Here is an 18,688-nt window from a genome sequence, read left to right as displayed (position 1 = left end):
CTATAAAAACATTTTAGAATAAACCACCCACCAGCAGCCCTGCAAGCAGAGGCATGTACTCGATTATCGCAAGGCGCACTCTCCATTTGGCATCTTCTGCTAATTCTGCAATGGCTGGCAGGAGAGACTGTGATAACTAGCGAATTCCAATAACTTCACTCACGCAGTCCAGATTGGAGATAATGTTCAAACGGACCTCAGAGCGCTAGGAAGGAAAGGCAATTTTCTGAGTACAGCAAAGGTGAAAAACGTTCATACTGCGAACACTGTCTGACAAACACACTGGTGCTCCCCAGACTCTCTGCTTTCAAAGTATCATCTTGGACATTTATGAAATATTAATCCCACAAAAGAAATATGAATGCCACTTTCACACTTACAGTACTTAGGCACATGCACATCTAGCCAGGGTGCCAAAGACTTTTGCACAGAACTGTACTTGTCAACGTGCAGCGGAGAGCAAGTTTGTAAATCTGGCCGGAGCACAGGATGTTGGGAATGGTGAGGGTGGAGCGCCCACGGGAGGGGTGTGAGACAGGTACCTGAGGAGTGTCAGGGGCAGGAGGGGGTGGCGCGAGTGCAGACACACTCAGCCCTGAGAACCCAGGCAAGGCCATTTGATTCCAAACAATTGGTTTATTGGTCATTACAGAATGTCTCTCTGGTGTTTCCCGCTCCCTTCCCCCTTTTCCCAACCAAAGAGTCAAAGGTTTGTTTATGATCAAAGCATCAATCGAATACAACTCTGAAATTTGTCTTCTCCAGATAGCCACCAAGCAAAGAAAGAACATGAAAGTCATTCAGAGAGAAACATGAAACCTACACCTCCCCGCCCCCTGGTACAAAAAATAATGGCATCCTGATCATCAGATCCCCAAAACCACCCCTCCCTCCACACACAAAATGGAACAGCAACATTGACCCCCCCAACCCATCCCCCGCACGAAAAACTAACAGAGCATTTTACCCCCAAACACCCTCCCCTCGCACAACAAAATGAAAAGAATAAGGCGATGAAAAAAACAGAATATAAAAACCCTAAGTCTGAAAAAGTCCACAGTCCATAAACACAAATGCAGAACCACGATATCATCCTACGCTATCACCGACATTCACCAAAAGAGGGGGACAGGGACACAACTCCCCTCTCCCTGCCCCCTTCCCACTCTCAGTCCACACCAGAGACCCATATCAGACATCTCTGAGGTTTATCATCACTCACAGATGTCAAGAAATTTCATTTTTTTTTGCGGCAGCAGCAGCACAGTGCAATATATAAGAATTACTACAGGACCGTGCAAAACTCAAAGACACCCTAGCTATATACACCAGCCGAAGATTTTTGCACAGTACTATACATTATGGTCCAAGTTATGGTCACACGAGCAGTACGCCAGAAATTCGAGAGTCAGTAAGCAGAAGTGAGTGCAGTTGCTTTTATTAAGGAGAAGGTGCTTGGGAAGCTGAAAGTTTTGAATGTAGTCAAGTCACCTGGACTAGATGGGCTACACCGCAGGGTTCTGAAAGAGGCAGCTGCAGAGATTGGGGAGGCATTAGTAATAATCTTTCAAGAGTCATTAGATTCTGGAATGGTTCCAGAGGACTGGAAATTTCCAAATGTCACTTCACTCTGAAGGGAGGGAGGCAAAAGACATGAAATTATAGGCCCTTCAGCCTGACTTCAGTGGTTGGGAAAATGTTGCGAGTCCATTATTAAGGACGAGGCTCCCAGTACTTGGAGGTGCATGGTTTCCTTAAGGGGAAATTACAGGCAGGACAGACAAAGGAGGGTCAGTGGATGTTGTTTGCTTGGAGTTTGACAAGATGCCGCACATGAGACGCCTTAGCAAGTTAAGAGCCCATGGTATTACAGAAGATATCCTCGTAAAGATAGAAGCTTGGCTGACTGACGGGAGGCAAAGAATTGCAAATGAAAGGGGCCTTTTCTGGTTGACTGCAGGTGACTATTAGTGTCCCACAGGGGTTGGTATTGTGTCCGTTTCTTTTCAAGCAGATGTCAATGATCTGGACAACGGTATTGATGGCTTGGTGGTCACATTTGTGGATGATACCAAGATAGGTGGAGGGGCAGAGAGTCTGTAGAAGGACTTGATAGATTGGGAGAATAGCAAGGCAGTGGCAGTTGGAATATACTGCAGTGACCGAAAGTGTTTAGGGTAGGTTGGATTCCTCAGCCTTGGACAGCAGCCCGCCTAGGAGAAGGAAAACCCTGATTTTAAACCTCCGCTGCCTTGCAGTCATGCCCACCCATGGGAAAGGCTTTGGGGGTAAACCCCTAAGGCAGTTTGATGTTGTTTACAGCTTCACTCTGGCAACCTCTGCGATGACACTGGTGCCAAGCTGTATTGGCGCTTCCCTTCCCTTCGACAACATGAGTGACGTGGAGAGGGGGAGCCTGCTGCATGGGAAGAGCCGGTCCTTCAAACCTTCCTGCCCAGGAGAGGACACAGTCCACCAGAGGCACAAACCCATCATCCCCGGGATCGAAGGGTGCCTATTACCAGAAACGTATGGCCATGCACTTTGGTAGAAGGAGTAAACACGTGTACCATTTTCCAAATGGGCAGAAAATTCAGAAATCAGAGGTGCAAAGGCAATTGGGAGACCTCGTGCAGGGTTCCCTAAACGTTATCTTACAGGCTGAGTTGGTGGTACGGAAAGAAAATGGAATGTTGGCATTCATTTTGAGAGGACTAGAAAAAATATAAGGGTAATGCTGAGGCTTTATAAGGCATTGGTCAGAACGCAGTTGGGGGTATGGTGAGCAGCTTTGGGCCCTTTATCTAAGATGTGCTGGTGTTAGAGAGGGTTCACGAGGATGATCCTGGGAATGAAACATACAAGAGGAGTGCTTGACGGCTCCGGCTCTGTCCTCGATGGAGTTCAGACGGGAAGGAAGAGGGGTGAATCTCATTCAAACTTAGGAATATTAAGAGGCCTAGAACAAAGAGGATGTTTCCTGTGACCAGAGGGCACAGCCTCAGAATACAGGGACATCCATTTAGAAGAGAGCTAAGAGGAAATTTCTTTAGTGAAAGGGCGGTGGATCTGTGGAATCCATCAACGCTGATGGCTGTGGAGGACGAGTCACTGGGTATATTTAACATGGAGGCTGACAGGTCCTTGATTAGTCAGGGTGTTAAAGGTTACGGGGGAGAAGGCAGGAAAATGGGGCCAAGAGGGTAATAAGCTAGCCATGATGGAATGGCGAAGCAGACACGATGGGCTGAGTGGCCTAATTCTGTTCCTGAGTCTTAATTGTCCTTTATTGTCCGTTCACTCTCCCTGAGTGCAGGCGAGCTCCTCGGGAGGGCCATGGGAGGAAACAACGGTCATTTTGTGAAAAGCTGCATTTCACAAAAGAAAAACACTTGAATTTCTGCGTTTGAGAAATCTTTCTGCACCTTTGGCATAAATACATGCAAAATACTAATTACTATTAAATTATCCAACAGTTCAGATCATGATTCGGCAGGCTTTTTTCTTGATTTCATTTCAAACTAACAAATAATTCAAGGCTGGAATTAACAGCTGACAATTTGAAGATGTACACTTGGAATCTGTCAGCTGTGCCTGGAAAATCGAGGCATTTCCGACATTTGGGGAATCTTCTGAGGTGTAGCACATGAAGGGAATCAAGTCTGCAGACACTGGAAATCCAGAGCAACTCACCCAAAACGCTGGAGGAACTCAGCAGCTCAGGCAGCGTCTATGGGAATGAGTAAACAGTCGGTGTTTCAGGCCGAGGCCTTTTATCAGGACTGTAAAGGGAGGGGGAAGATGCCAGGATATAACGGTGAGGAGTGGGGAAGGAGGCCAGCTGGAAGGTGTTAGGTGAAGACAGGTGGGTGGGAAAGGTCAATGGCTGGAGAAGAAAGAATCTGAGAGAGGAGAGGAGAAGAGAGTGGACCACAGGAGAGATGGAAGGAGGTGGGGACCCAGGGAGAAGTAATAGACAGGTGAGAAGTAAGAGCTCATAGTGGGGAATTGAGGAAGGAGAGGGGAGCGGAGAGATTTTTTTTTACATATTTAAAAATAATTTTAATTCTGTAGAAATAATGAAAGAATGCAAATTTCCATATGAATTAAAAAATCCAGAATTTGCACATGCAGCAGTTTTAAGTTCACGACAAAATAAATAAGGAACATGATAGATGGATAAATAACAGCTCCATCACACCATTAACCGATTCCCCTTTAATCCAATATGCACTGAGATTACAAACTAGCTCACATCACTGTTTCTAAAGAACGCACTGCACATTTGCTCTCATCTTAAGCTCTCAAACTAAAAGAACAGTTGGAGAGACTCCGGTGGAAGAAACAGCTGTTATTCCATTCATGATTCATAAAAACATAAGAAATCGGAGCAGGAGTAGGCCATCCGGCCCATCAAGCCTGCCCCGCCATTCAGTAAGATCATGGCTGATCTGTCCATAAACTCAGCTCCATCTACCTGTCTTTTCCCCATAACCCTTAGTTCCCCTACTATCTAAAAATGTATCTAACTGTATCTTAAATATATCTAGTGAAGAAGCCTCCACTGCTTCCCTGGCCAGAGAATTCCACAGATTCACCACTCTCTGGGAAAAACAGTTTCTCCTCATCTCTGTCCTAAATCTTCTCCCCTGAATCTTGAGGCAATGTCCCCTAGTTCTAGTCTCAGCTGCCAATGGAAACAACTTTCCTACTTCTATCTTATCTATCCATTTCAAAATTTTGTATGTTTCCCTAAGATATCCTCTCATTCTTCTGAATTCCAGAGAGTATAGTCCGAGGCAACTCAATCTCTCCTCATAGGTTAACCCCTTCATCTCTGGGATTAACCTGGTGAACCTCCTCTGCACTGCCTCCAAAGCCAATATATCCTTCCTCAAGTATGGAGACCAGAACTGCACACAGAACTCCAGGTACGGCCTCACCAGTACCCTGTATAGTTGCAGCATGACCTCCCTGCTCTTGAATTCAATTGCTCCAGCAATGAAGGCAAACATTCTGTTTGCCTCAATAACCTGTTGTACCTGCAAGCTAACTTTTTTGCGATTCATGCACAAGCACTCCTAAGTCCCTCTGAACAACAGCATGCTGCCATCTTTCACCATTTAAATAATCATCTTCTCTTCTATTATTCCTTCCAAAATGGATGATCTCTCATTTTCCAATGTTTACCAACTGCCAGACCATGGCCCACTCACTTAACCTATCTATATCTCTCTGCAGACTCTCCACATCCACTGTACAATTTGCTTTTCCACTCAGTTTAGTGTCATCAGCAAATTTTACTACGCTACACTCAGTCCCCTCTTCCAAATCATCAATGTAAATGGTAAACAGCTGCGGGCCCAGTACCAACCCCTGTGGCACCCAACTCACCACCGACTGCCAACTGGAGAAACACCCATTTATACCAACTTCCTGCCTTCTATTGGTTAACCAATCCACTATCCATGCCAATACTCTTCCTCCTTCTCCATGCATCTGTGTCTTATTTAAAAGTCTCTTTTGAGGAACCTTATCGAACGCCTTCTGGAAATCCAAGTATACGACATCCACCTGTCCCCCTCTATCCAATGCACTCATTATGTCCTCAAAGAACTCCAGTAAGTTTGTCAAACAGGACCTGCCCTTTCTGAATCCACGCTGCATCTGTCTAATGGAACCACTCCTTTCTAAATGTTTCACTATTTCTTCCTTAATGACAGCTTCAAGCATTTTCCCGACTGCAGATGTTAAGTTCACTGGCCTCAGAAATGTTATTTACTGAATAACATTTTCCATTCCGGCTCCCCTCTTCTCTTGTAATCGGCCTATCACCTACCCCTGGTGTCCCTCCTCCTTCCCTTTCTCCCACGGTCCACTCTCCTCTCCTATCAGATTCCTTCCTCTCCAGCCCTTTACCTTTCCCAACCATCACCTGCCTTCAACTCCCCTCCCCTACACACCAACCTTTCCCATCACCTGGTCTACCTATCACCTCCCAGCTTGTACTCCCCCGACCCTCCCAACCTTCTTATTCTGGTGCCTTCCCCCTTCCTTTCCAGTCCTGACGAAGGGTGTCAGCCCAAAAGTTCATTCCCCTCCATAGATGCTGCCTGACCTGCTGAGTTCCTCCAGCATCGTGTGTGTGTGCGTGCGCGGAGCTGGGGGGGGGCGCTCTGGATTGCCAGTATCTGCACAATCTGTGATTATAACACTTTAGAATGCTGGACATCACCGCGCAGCTCCAAGCAAACGGCAGTTACAATGTTTGTCAACAGGAAAGAAAGCAGATGAACATGGGCCAACTGCTGTCCCCTTCCAGGAATCAGTATCAGTGAGAGTAAAAGCCTAGACACATCAGTCTGTATTGCAACACATCCCGTTCTGGCACACTTATCCAGACACCTGTATCTTGTGGTGGAGCATGGACTGCTCGTCACCTTCAGCAGATGTACAAGTTCCAAAGATGACAACCAACTTTTTGATCGCCTAATGAACAATAAGCGACCTTTCGTCAGCACTCTTGACTTGACAACAGCTTTCAAACAGCACACAAAAGAAAGCTCTCCATTGGTGTTTGCCTGATATCGGTACGCTATTCAAAAAATTTCCACCATGCCCACCAGTCACGCAAGGGGTATGTTAAAGTTTGTATTTCATGATAAAATTACCTTATCTTTGAGCTGAGCCAAGAACAGGGGAAGCAGGTGCTCAACAGTGCTGTCCTTGCCCAGGATGGTGGACAAGCCCATAATAACAGAGGCCAGAGCTGACTTCACGTGTTGATTGGTGTCAGACACAAGTTCCTGGAAAAGAAACCCATGAAATGATTAAATGAAAACCTGGACAGATATCTCAGTCAACACGCACAAAATGCTGGAGGAACTCAGCAGGCCAGGCAGCACCGATAGAAATGTCGACTGTACTGTTCCCCATAGAAGCTGCCGGGCCTGCTGAGTCCCTTCAGCATTTTGTGTGTGTTGCTCGGATTTCCAGCATCTGCAGATTTTCTCTTGTTTGTCGTTAGATATCTCAGTCATGTTGCCATCCTGCTCCACGTTCTTATGATCCACCTGGTCAGTCATGGATCATTCTTAAATAATTTCTTTTACAGTTTGATATGCTAGTTTATATAAATCATGGAACAGAACCAGCCCTATAACCCACAATGTTATACTTAAATTCCTAATCAAGTGGGCAATCTAATCTGCACGATATCCATATTCTTCCGTTTTCCTCACATTCGTGTGCTTCTCTAAACATCATTAAAAGTCCCCGATATATCTGCCTCGACCATAACTCCAGGCAGCCAACACCATGTTAAAAAACCAGCAACACACACAAGATGCTGGAGGAACTCAGAAGACCAGGCAGCACCTGTGGAGAAAAGGACAGTCGACATTTCTGTCCAAAACCCTTTGGCAGGACTCAGCCCTTTGGGAGAGGGGGAGGGAGCGGGAGAGGGGGATGGGACGGGAGAGGGGTAGGGAGTGGGAGAAGGGGATGGGGAGGGAGTGGGAGAGGGGGAGGGAGTGGGAGAGGGGGAGGGAGTGGGAGAGGGGTAGGGGGCGGGAGAGGGGTAGGGGGCGGGAGAGGGGATGGGGAGGGAGTGGGAGAGGGGGATGGGACGGGAGAGGGGTAGAGAGTGGGAGAGGGGGATGGGGAGGGAGTGGGAGAGGGAGATGGGGCGGGAGAGGGAATGGGGAGGGAGTGGGAGAGGGGGATGGGACGGGAGAGGGGGCAAGATGTGACTCGTGCTTGGAACAGAACCGGCCCTATAACCCACAATGTTATCCTTAAATTCCTAATCAAGTGGGCAATCTAATCTACACGATGTCCATATTCTTCCGTTTTCCTCACATTCGTGTGCTTATCTAAACGTCATTAAAAGTCCCCGATATATCTGCCTCTGCCATCACTCCAGGCAGCCAACACCATGTTAAAAAACCAGCAACACACACAAGATGCTGGAGGAACTCAGCAGGCCAAACAGCACCTGTGGAGAAAAGGACAGTCGACATTTCTGTCCAAAACCCTTCGGCAGAACCTAACCCTTTGGGAGAGGGGGAGGGAGCGGGAGGAGGGATGGGGAGGGAGTGGGAGAGGGGGATGGGGAGGGAGTGGGAGAGGGGGATGGGACGGGAGAGGGGGATGGGAGAGGGGGATGGGGCGGGAGAGGGGGATGGGGCGGGAGAAGGTGATGGGACGGGAGAGGGGGATGGGACGGGAGAGGGGGATGGGGCGGGAGAGGGGGATGGGACGGGAGAGGGGGATGGGACGGGAGAGGGGGATGGGGCGGGAGAGGGGGATGGGACGGGAGAGGGGGATGGGACGGGAGAGGGGGATGGGACGGGAGAGGGGGATGGGAGAGGGGGCAAGATGTGACTCGTGCTTGGACATTGAGCTTTTCCAGTTACAAGCAGTTCACAGTGATAAATGGTGCCTGAACCCTCGTTTCAGGCCCACCCAAAATACTGAGGGACTTTTTCCTGAAGTGAATGAGATGAGTTGCTACATTAATTTTAGATAGACTGGATAACCAGCCAAGAATTTGAGAAGTCATATTACCTAAACATACGGCAAGATGTGACTTATTATGACAGTCTCCCTGCAATCTACTGGCAAGTTTTCACAGAAATCTGCAAGATAGAGTACTGCATGTTAGAGAGTTATTCTCAAACAAAACAATGGAGTCAGAGAAAAGTACAGCACAGAAACAGGCCCTTCAGCCCATCTATTCTGTGCCGATCCATTTAAATTGCCTCCTCCCATCGACCTGCATCTGGACCATAGCCCTCAATACCACGACCATCTACGTGCCCATCCAAACTTCTCTTAAACGTTGAAATCGAGCTTGCACGCACCACTTGCGCTGGCAGCTCGTTCCACACTCTCACCAAAATGATAAATCAATAAAGTTTAACAGATTGAGCAATTGCTGAAAAGCATCTGCCTTAATATTTGTATCTTCTCAGAAGATAGTGGCAAGAGAAAACATACATTCTGAAGCACAATTTAAGTTGCACAAGGAAAAGCAAGGCCAACACCTACAGTGTAAACATCAAGAGTCAGACAGCACAGGTTCAATTCTGGCACATCTGTGCGGTCTCCCTGTGACGGTCTGGGTTTCCTTCGAGTGCACATTTCATCCCCCATTCCAGTTGATAAGTTAACTGGTCATTAACTGGTAAATCGTCCCGTGATTAGGTCAGGATTGAATTGGGGGATAGCTGGGCAGCGTGGCTCAGTGTACCTATTCTGCACTGTAATCTTACTAAATAGATATTCAGAGGTATCAAATTGGCCCACTCCTCCTCTAAGTTGTTCTGGTGCAAATTAACTCAATGAGTTGGCATTAATGTACCAGCTACTGAAGATGACTGGCAAAGAACTTTGGCAGGCACATCACAATTCACTTGAAACATCTGATTTATGGAAACTGGCCAGGCCAAGACGACTGATGCTGCGATACTTATCCCGGCCAGCTCCACTTTGCATGAAGGCATAATCCATGACTAAACTACCACAATCTGAAAGGCCAAATATAACTCATGCATTCCTTTTCAAAACGCACGACTGGAGCCAGATTTTGTGGATGAAGTGGGTCCATCTGGGAAGCAACATCACAATCTTTCTACCTTTGTCTACTCGCTTGCTTACTCGAAAGTAGGGAATCCACATTACACTACCAAGGACGGTTCATGAAGCAATCCCTTTCGCATCTTCGTTTTACTTCAGAGGCTGTCCCCTCCAATCTGGTGACTCGATTTCGGGCTGATCGGGCACTTTGCTGTCTCCAAGTGCTTCATAAGCCCACGGTCATCTCCACCTCTCGCTGATTGAAGCGCTGAAGAAGATTGAAATCAAGTCAGGCGCGCAGGGCAAGGGAGTATGCAGCGCCGTCTATCAGCCTCTCGCTGGCTGCTGCTGGAGAAGGCGCCAGCTTGTGGCAGCCTCTCACTGGATGTTCCCGAGGGAAGGGCCTCGCGCTCAAGTGAATCTCCCTCTCTCCCCCGATGCTGTCGGCCGATGGTACCTGAGCATGCTTTAATCGAAGTAGATCTCGACTCATTCAGGTTTATGATGTGCTCTAGTTTCTAGTTCCAGTTTATCTCTCTATGTGATGATGCGCTTCTGCAGACACAATCGGTGGACAGTGGTGTGGCTGGGTGGCCCGACATCCACCCCAGTTTCTCTGATGAAAGATCCGATCAAGAGACACGTAGACGAGAAAAGATGCAGCTTATTAGGCAGTCAATGATTCCTTAAGGTTGTCATGGCCAGGGGCGGTAATGGGGACAAACTCCCACTACAGACTAAATGCTCTGAATGGCATGCACCTCAAACAGCCTCTCACACCAAGTCCAGCTCCTGGCCTTTGCATGTGGCTTACTGACAGCAGAAGGCAGCTTACTGACACTTTAAAACTGGTCACTTTGGTCAGATGGGGCTCATGGTTAGCAGCTCATCTAGGAGAAGGAAGACTCTGATCTCAAACCTCCAATGCCTTGCGGCTATACCCACTCACAGGAGTAAACCCCGAGGGAAAAATCCGGAGCCGGATTAACAAAGATAGAGCAGGTTTCAATAGCAGCAATCTGTGCATTAACACGTGAACAGAGGAATCACAAAGACAACACCATCTTTCTTTTCCACGCTCGTCTCGCTGCTGCCATCAGGTAGAAGGTACAGGAGCCTCAGGACCCACACCACCAGGTTCAATAACAGTTACTACCCCTCAACCATCAGGTAGAAGGTACAGAAGCCTCAGGACCCACACCACCAGGCTCAAGAACAGTTACTACCCCTCAACCATCAGGTAGAAGGTACAGAAGCCTCAGGACCCACACCACCAGGCTCAAGAACAGTTATTACCCCTCAACCATCAGGTAGAAGGTACAGGAGCCTCAGGACCCACACCACCAGGTTCAAGAACAGTTATTACCCCTCAACCATCAGGATCTTGAAATTCAGGGGATCAGTACACTTAATCGATTGAGATGTTCCCACAAGCAATGATCTTCCTTTAATTACTCTTTATCTTGTTATTTCATACTCTTGTTATTTATTGCTATTTATTTATATTTGCATTTGTACTTTATCTTTTATTGATCCTGTTTACAGTTACTATTCTATAGAAATTGCGGAGTATGCCCACAGGAAAATGAATCTCAGGGTTGTATGTGGTGACATGTATGTACTCTGAAAATATGAACTTCAAAATTGAAAATCTGAACTATACTTTAGCTACGGACTTCATTGCAAGGTTAGTTTTTAATTACGTAATTTTATCATGGGTGGCGGGGTGGAAATACATCTCTACCAAGAGAGGTGTAAGGCGTTCCTTCCCTCCGCTAGCCTGCAGGTCACCCTTGGGCAAGGTGTAGCACCTGCTGAGCCAAGCCCACCCCCCAATCAGGGTCACGTGAAGCTATGGGGTAAGAGGAAAGAAACCCAGAGAAATGTTGCCATTGTGTTCAGATGTTTATCAATGAGTGGATACCTCATGCTCTGGTAAAGAAATAAATGAGTGGGGAGAAAAAGGGAATGGTTAGATAAATGGTGTCCATTTAGAAGCAGCATTCTTTCGTGTTACCCAGGTAAAACAGCTGTAATGATCTATCCTTGATAGTATATCCACAGATAAACCAGCTGCTTCGGTACAGATTTTACACTTCTACAGAACAGAAAGTTTTAATCTCAATGCTTTGGGGTGGGACCGGAATTTCCTGGCCTTCAGAGACGGAATTTTAAATTTTTAAAGAAAGGCAAAGTTGAGAAAATATTGTCGTCGATGGCTCTTGTTACGTACCCCGTAACTGGGTTGCCAAACCAGCAGAAATGGATCACTCAGTTGGAGTCTGGAGTACTAGAACTAAGAAAGTTTTATTAAAGAAACAAGCAACACAGTAATCGAAAGGATAATAAATGCAACAATTCAACAATGATAACCACACATGTGCACAGAATTAAGATAACAGCATCAATCAAGCTCTATCGTTGTCTAGGGGTAAATGACCAATTTCAAAATGACTCAAAGTTCAGTCCAGTTTGTAGTTCAGTTCGCAGTAATCGTTGCCATGGCGATGGACAAGGTGGGGGAAGAGAGACAGAGAGAACAGGAACAACTGATCATTCAGAACGGCTTCACTCACAGACCAGCGGGATGGCTCACAAACAGCATTTGGGCGGGTCCTTGGTGATGTCACCTGAGGTCACCGACTGTGACCCCTCCTCCAGATGCGGTCGATCCTCTGCAGTGAACCCGGCACCCAGGCAAGGGCGGACACACACCGGGTTCCCGCTGATCGTACCTTTCCACCCTTGTCGTTGTCTGGTACTTCTCATCCACTCGTGAGAGGCGCACAGCTTCCAGGGTCTCGTTACCTCGGGTGGCGTGTGTGTCCTGTCTTAGCGAACCTGTCCCCTTTTTATCCCCCTGCTGGGGTATCGCCTGTCCATCACTTCAAACAGTTCAGGGTTCAAAGGGGGAGCCGCTCCAGACAGCTCCATTGTTCCTTATCTCTCCTTCCCCTGAGGGCAGGTGGCAGACCAACTGCTGATGCCACTGATGCTAGCCCAGGCCAGCAAACATCTTAATTTTATGTGTATTCTCGTAACACTCTGAATCCGAAAGTATGGTAAACAGACAACAACGTGAGCAATTGTAATCAGCTAGTTTCTCAGGTCAAAAAAACAACTAAATAATGTTATTTAATCATTAAATAATGTTTCTTAATTGTTAAATAATGTTAACCTGATCGTTATTGTTTGCAATTAACCTGTGTAGGCAATGTGCCTTTATTTTGAGGATTTGGATTACACTGCGGTGAGAAAAGCACGGAGATTTCAGTTGATCCGAGTGTTTTCCCAGGCTAGGAAAGTCTAAGACTAAAGGGTATAGATTTAATTGGAGACACAGAACAGAACAAGCTGTTCCGGCCCTTCAACTGCACTGCCAGTAACCCACCAACTTGTGCAACAATCTACAATGACCCTTTAACCTACAAACCGGAATGCTTTTGGACTGTGCGAGGAAACCGGAGTACCAGGAGGAAGCCTGAGGCAACAAGTTTGGGACTGAGAACAAAGACCATCTGGTTCAAAAACTATAAACACACAGGAGATTCTGCAGATGCTGGAAACTTAGCACAAAATACTGGAGGAGCTCAGCAGGCCAGGCAGCATCTATGGAAATGAAATAAACAGTCCATGTTTCGGGCCGAGACTACTCTTCAGGGCTATAAATCTGCTGATGACACACTATTGTTGGCAGAATTTCAGATGGTAACAAGGAGCCGAAGAGGAGTGAGATAGATCAGCTGGTTGAGTGGTGTGGCAACAATCTGGCACTTGTCAGTAAGACCAAGAAACTGATTGTAGACCACAGGAGGGTGAAGTTGAATCACCACCTCCCTACACCATACCTGGTTTGTGTGAAGTCAGCAGTGGGAAGGAACCAGCGAGGTCCAGTCCATCAAAAGTTTTAAGCAGCATTTAATTAATGCACTACATCACAAAATTTACCACAATGACTGTAAAACCAAGGAACTGATTGTAGACGTCAGGAAGGGGAAGTCAAGGGAACACACATCAGTCCTAATCAAGGGGACTGTGGAAAGGGTGAGTAGTTTCAAGTTCCTGAGTGTCAAAGTCTCTGAGGATCGTCCTGGCTTTTCGACCTTTCGGCTCATTTTCAAACAGAACTGAAGTTCCCCTTAACTTCCTCCAGTCAAAAGTGAAAAATATCAGTGTCATCAACCTGTGCACGTGCTGAATCCCCAGATCCCTGGCACTATGCCAACAAGTTTGTTCTAAACCCCTGTCACAGGATTATCCTTCAGATACACTGAAAAAGATCTGAGCTCAATTCAGACCAACTTTGTTCTATTTCAGATCCATGTTTAAAAACAGGCTAATTAAATGAATCTGGAATGAAATCTCAGCACCATTTGGCATGTCAGTCAATTATATTAAAAATACACAGGTGCTTGATTTAATGATTTTTTAAAACTATATTAGAGGAACTAATCGTGTTTTCATGACTTTGACAGAGTCAGAAGGGATTCCAGCTGGAACAGAAAACTTAAAGACTAGTTTTAAAACATAAATGCACCATATCATCCTACCAAAGAGATGCACTTTGTGCTTCAGCAATAACACGTACTTCAGAAAATTTGTCTGCCACCACATAGCGAACACGCCAGGATTTATCGTCCACTGCCTGCCGGAGGGTCGGCATCACCAACGCTTCCAGGTCTTCCTGGGGCAGCAGCTGGGCTATGCTCACACAAGCCTCAACTGCCAACAGCCTCACCGAATCCTGTGAAAAAGATGTTCAAACCGGGTTTGAGCTGGTTCTTCATTAAAAAACAAAATTAATTTTCTGAAGTTAACATTAGGAAGAACTAATCTCATCAAAAAAATCATAAAAATAAATACTGACAATATAACAATTGTTTCCCAGATGATATTCGTTCAGATTACCTAGAAAGTAGCAACAGGTTTCATTACTTTGCAATGTGTGCTGGAATCTTCCCAGGATACAAGTACTGGAATGGAGATTTGGAGTGTATCAACATGCAACCTTTGATGGAAGCGTTCCTTGGATTAGTATATTAGCAAATGTCATGACAGTGCAAAAATTTATTGATGAACCAACTCCCTTTCTCCTGCTCTTGAAGCACCACTCTCTGCTGAGTGAATCTCCAAGCTAATCACCCAAGTGGTCACGTTTCACCGTAGGATGTAGGAGCTGAATTAGGCCATTTGGCCCATCGAGTCTGTTCTGCCATTTCATCATGGTTGATCCATTTCACCCTCAGCCCAATCTCCTGCCTTCTCCCCATATCCCTTCATCGAAACATGGAAATCTACAGCACATTACAGGCCATCCAGCCCCAAATTTGTGCCGACCAAGTAACCTACTCGAGAAACTGCCCAGAATTTCCCTACCGCATAGCCCTCTGTTTTTCTAAGCTCCATGTACCTATCTAAGAGTCTCTTAAAAAACCCTACTGTATCCATCTCTACCACCTTTGTTGTCAGTGCATTCCACACACCCACCACTCTCTAGGTGAGAAACTTACCTCTGATGTCCCCCTTACACCTACTTTCAAGCACCTTCAAACTATGCCCCCTCATGTCAGCCATTTCAGCCCTGGGAAAAAGCCTCCGGCTATCCACACGATTAATGCCTCTCATCATCTTATACGCTTCAACCAGGTCACTTCTCATGCCCTGACTAATCAAGAATCTATCAACCTCTCTGCCCTGAATATACCCAATGACTTCTCCTCTGTGACAATGAATTCCACAGATTCTCTGGATAAGGAAATCCTTCCTCATCTCCATTCTAAATGGACAAACCTCTGCTCTGAGATTGCTTCCTCTGGTCTTAGGCTGTCACACCATAGAAAACATCCTCCCCATATCCACTCCGGACGCCTTTCAGTATTTGACAGGTTACAATGAGATCCCTCCCCCTCATTCTTCTGATTTCAAATCAGTACAGGCACAGAGTCATCGAACGCTCCTCGTACGACAAGCCTTTCAATCCTGGACCTTTCAATCACTATCGTGACCCTCCTTTCAACCCACTCCTGTCTTGGCACACCCTTTGTTAGATAAGGGGCCCAAAACTACCTTCAATATTCCAAGTGAAGCCTTATAAAATGTGAACATTACATCCTTGTTTTGATATGCTAGCCATCATTGGTGGGGTCTGAACCTGGAGCAAGTGTGAACATCTCCTTGGCTACAGATGTGAAGGTTTATTTCCAGGAGTCACTGGACAGTAACCAGAAGAGAAGCTTACTCAACACCAAGGAGTACACGTCCAACCGTTAACCAGAAGCTAGGTGAGGGTCAAAGTGTCCATCCCAGCTCCCCTTCAGCGTACCATTTCTGTATGACTCTGGCTCCTTAGTACACGAGGATACTGCGGACTGCGTCAAGCCTTTTGCCTGGGATACTTTACGTTGGAGGAATATGAAAGGACACACACTGATTAAACAGTTTGCTCTTCAGGCAAAAGCCTCAAGATAACCACCTTCTTGGAGGAGCATCTCCAGCTGGAGTACTGGAATGGTGTAATCATGCCGATAGATTGACAGGCACCGCTTCCATCTGCTGTGGTTAAAGGAACTTTATAAAGCAGGGGCTCCCAACCTGGGGCCCCTCGGTTGATGGTCGGGGGTCGATGGCGTAAAAGAGGGTTGTGAACCCCGGTTACAAAGGTGAACAGATGATGCAGACTACGACAACAGAAACTTTGCAAGCAGGAAGTGGCATTAACAAGGCGTAGCATATTGAGTACGTAGACATATTAACCGGATGCAACTCAGTTCTTTGCCACGGACGCACCATCCGTACTGATCTTTCCCACCTCCAGCTCATCCATACAGTAAAATGCAAGCAGTAATGTGGGGTGGGGGGTGTGAAATCATGCAATTGCTCCAGTGAGCGGAATGACAGACAGCCTGTTACCGGAATGAGCCAAGTGCTCTCCGTTATTTCACACACTGCCATGACGTGTGGGATACAGAGGCTCCTCAGTACAAGCAATTGATACACATGTGACATAAAGCGAAGGTTACAGCAGCAGCTTCAGCAAGATAAATCATGACAAGCCATGGGGAATAAGATCACCTTTCTTCCACTATAATCCACGCTTCCCTCATCCACGTCACCTGCATTCCCACCCCACAAGCCTTTCCAGCGCATCAGTGTCTGTCGCCCCCACCACCCACAATACACTCCTAGACTAATCTCAATCCTCCGCTATCTGCAAGGGGCCTCTGCCACTAATCACACCCCGCTTCCCCCACCCCACCCTTCAGGTTTCCACAGGGTTCGCTCTCCACGCCACTCATTCATCATCGCCGCTCTCCCCGAAAACAAGACAAGGTCTGCACTCGCCCATTTGCCTCCGTTCAGGGCTGCAAACAGTTCTTGCAGGTGAAGCGGTGCTTTCCTCTCGGGGCTATTCGCTGTATCTGGAGCTCCTGCCGTGGCCTCCTCGACATCGGAGGACCAACACAGATGGGGTTGGCCCACAGTTAGCTGCCAGGCCACAACAAGATAGATTGTAATGTCAAGAGTCCATCTTTATCATGCAAGAGGTCCGTCAATAGTCTTATAAGCCCTTCACGGTAGGTTGATTCAGGAGGTAAAGGTGCGTGGGTCCAGGGTAAATTGCAAGTTTAGATTCGGAACTGTCTCATCCATTGAAGGCAAGGAGTGGGGATGAGAGGGTGTTAGTTTGGCTGGAGGTCTGTGACCAGTGGTGTTGTTATAGTAGCAGGCAGCCGTCGATCCCAGGGGATCATGGGTTTGTGCCTCTGGTGGACTGTGTCCTCTGCAGGGCGCAAGCCTGGGTGGGAAGATTTGAAGAACCGGCTGTTGCCCATGCAGCGGGTTCCCGCTCTCCACATCACTGATGTAGTCCAAGGGATTGCAAGCGCCGATACAGCTTGGCACCAGTGTCGTCACAGAGGCTGCCAGAGTGAAGTTGTAAACAACATCAAACTGTCTCAGGGACCCGGGCTCTGGATTTCTTCCTCGGGGTTTACTCCTGAAGCTGTTCCCATGGGTGGGTGTGGCCACAAGGCAGCAGAGGTTTTAAATCAGAGTTTTCCTTCTCCTAGTCGGGCTGCCATCCAAGGCTGACGAGCCCCACCTGCTCGAAGCGACTGGTTTTGAGGTGCCAGTGGTCCGCCTTTGCCCCCTCTCTCGTCAGTAGAAACAGTTCCGCCGGGTCTCGTAGCTAAACCAGACGTGAAGGCCAAGAGTTGGACTTGGAGAGACACACGCCATTGGGAGCACTTTATAGGTAGTGGGAGCTTATCCTCACCACCAGCCCCAGGCTATGACAACCTTAAGATAAAAAGGATCATTAAATGGTGTAGCAGACTCGATGGGCCAAATGGCCTAACTCTACTCCTATGCCTTACGGTTTTGCAAGGATGGGTGTTGATACCCCTGATGTTCACACGTTCACCAGTGATCTGGATGAAAGTGTAGGTGGGTGGATCAGCAAGTTTGTGGAATGGACCCAGATTGGTGCTGTGGACTGCGTAAAGGACTAACGAAGGACACAGCGGGAAGTACACCAGTTACAGAGAGGGGCAGATGGACTTTAATCCGGGTGAGTGTGAGGCATCGCACTTTGAGAGGTCAAATGAAAGGTACACAGTTAATGGTAGACCCCTTCATCGCACTGAGGTGCAGCAGAATCTTGTAGCCCACATCCATAGTGAAGAGGGGTACAATGTCACTTTTCAAAAACTCCAGCTCCAGACCCTTTGCAAATTCACCCAACTTTGATGCTGCTGCCTGGCGGACCACTGGTGTGTCATCTGAGCACAAGCTGTGGAAAAGTCTGCAGAAAAAATAAAATTAAAGGTCACATAGGAGTAGTCGCCCATTGATGCAGAACTTAACAATTCGCAAGCAGAAATACAAGCACTAAAAATTGACATTTTTGCAATTAATGTTTCTAAATCAGAAGCCACTAAAATATTTTGCTAAACCCATCATCATTATGTGCTGTGTCATATGCTATGGGTGGTCACGGTCTTTCCATGACCCTGATTGTTCTCCGTAAAGTTTTCTACAGAAGTGGTTTGTCATTTCCGCCTTCTGGGCAGTGTGTGTCTTTACAAGGTGGGTGACCCCCAGCCCATTA

At 47.0% G+C, this 18,688-nt stretch overlaps 1 pseudogene; it reads right to left on the bottom strand.

Annotated features, from left to right (window-relative positions):
* The window catches only part of LOC134352511 (serine/threonine-protein phosphatase 2A 65 kDa regulatory subunit A alpha isoform-like), a 50,293-nt pseudogene that overhangs the window by 23,786 nt on the left and 7,819 nt on the right, over window positions 1–18,688 (bottom strand).

This window comes from Mobula hypostoma, chromosome 10 (assembly GCF_963921235.1).
Source record: "Mobula hypostoma chromosome 10, sMobHyp1.1, whole genome shotgun sequence".
In the NCBI taxonomy this organism is placed as follows: domain Eukaryota; kingdom Metazoa; phylum Chordata; class Chondrichthyes; order Myliobatiformes; family Myliobatidae; genus Mobula; species Mobula hypostoma.
Note: the sequence above shows the minus strand (reverse complement) of the source record. Positions and strands in the feature narration are given on the sequence as shown.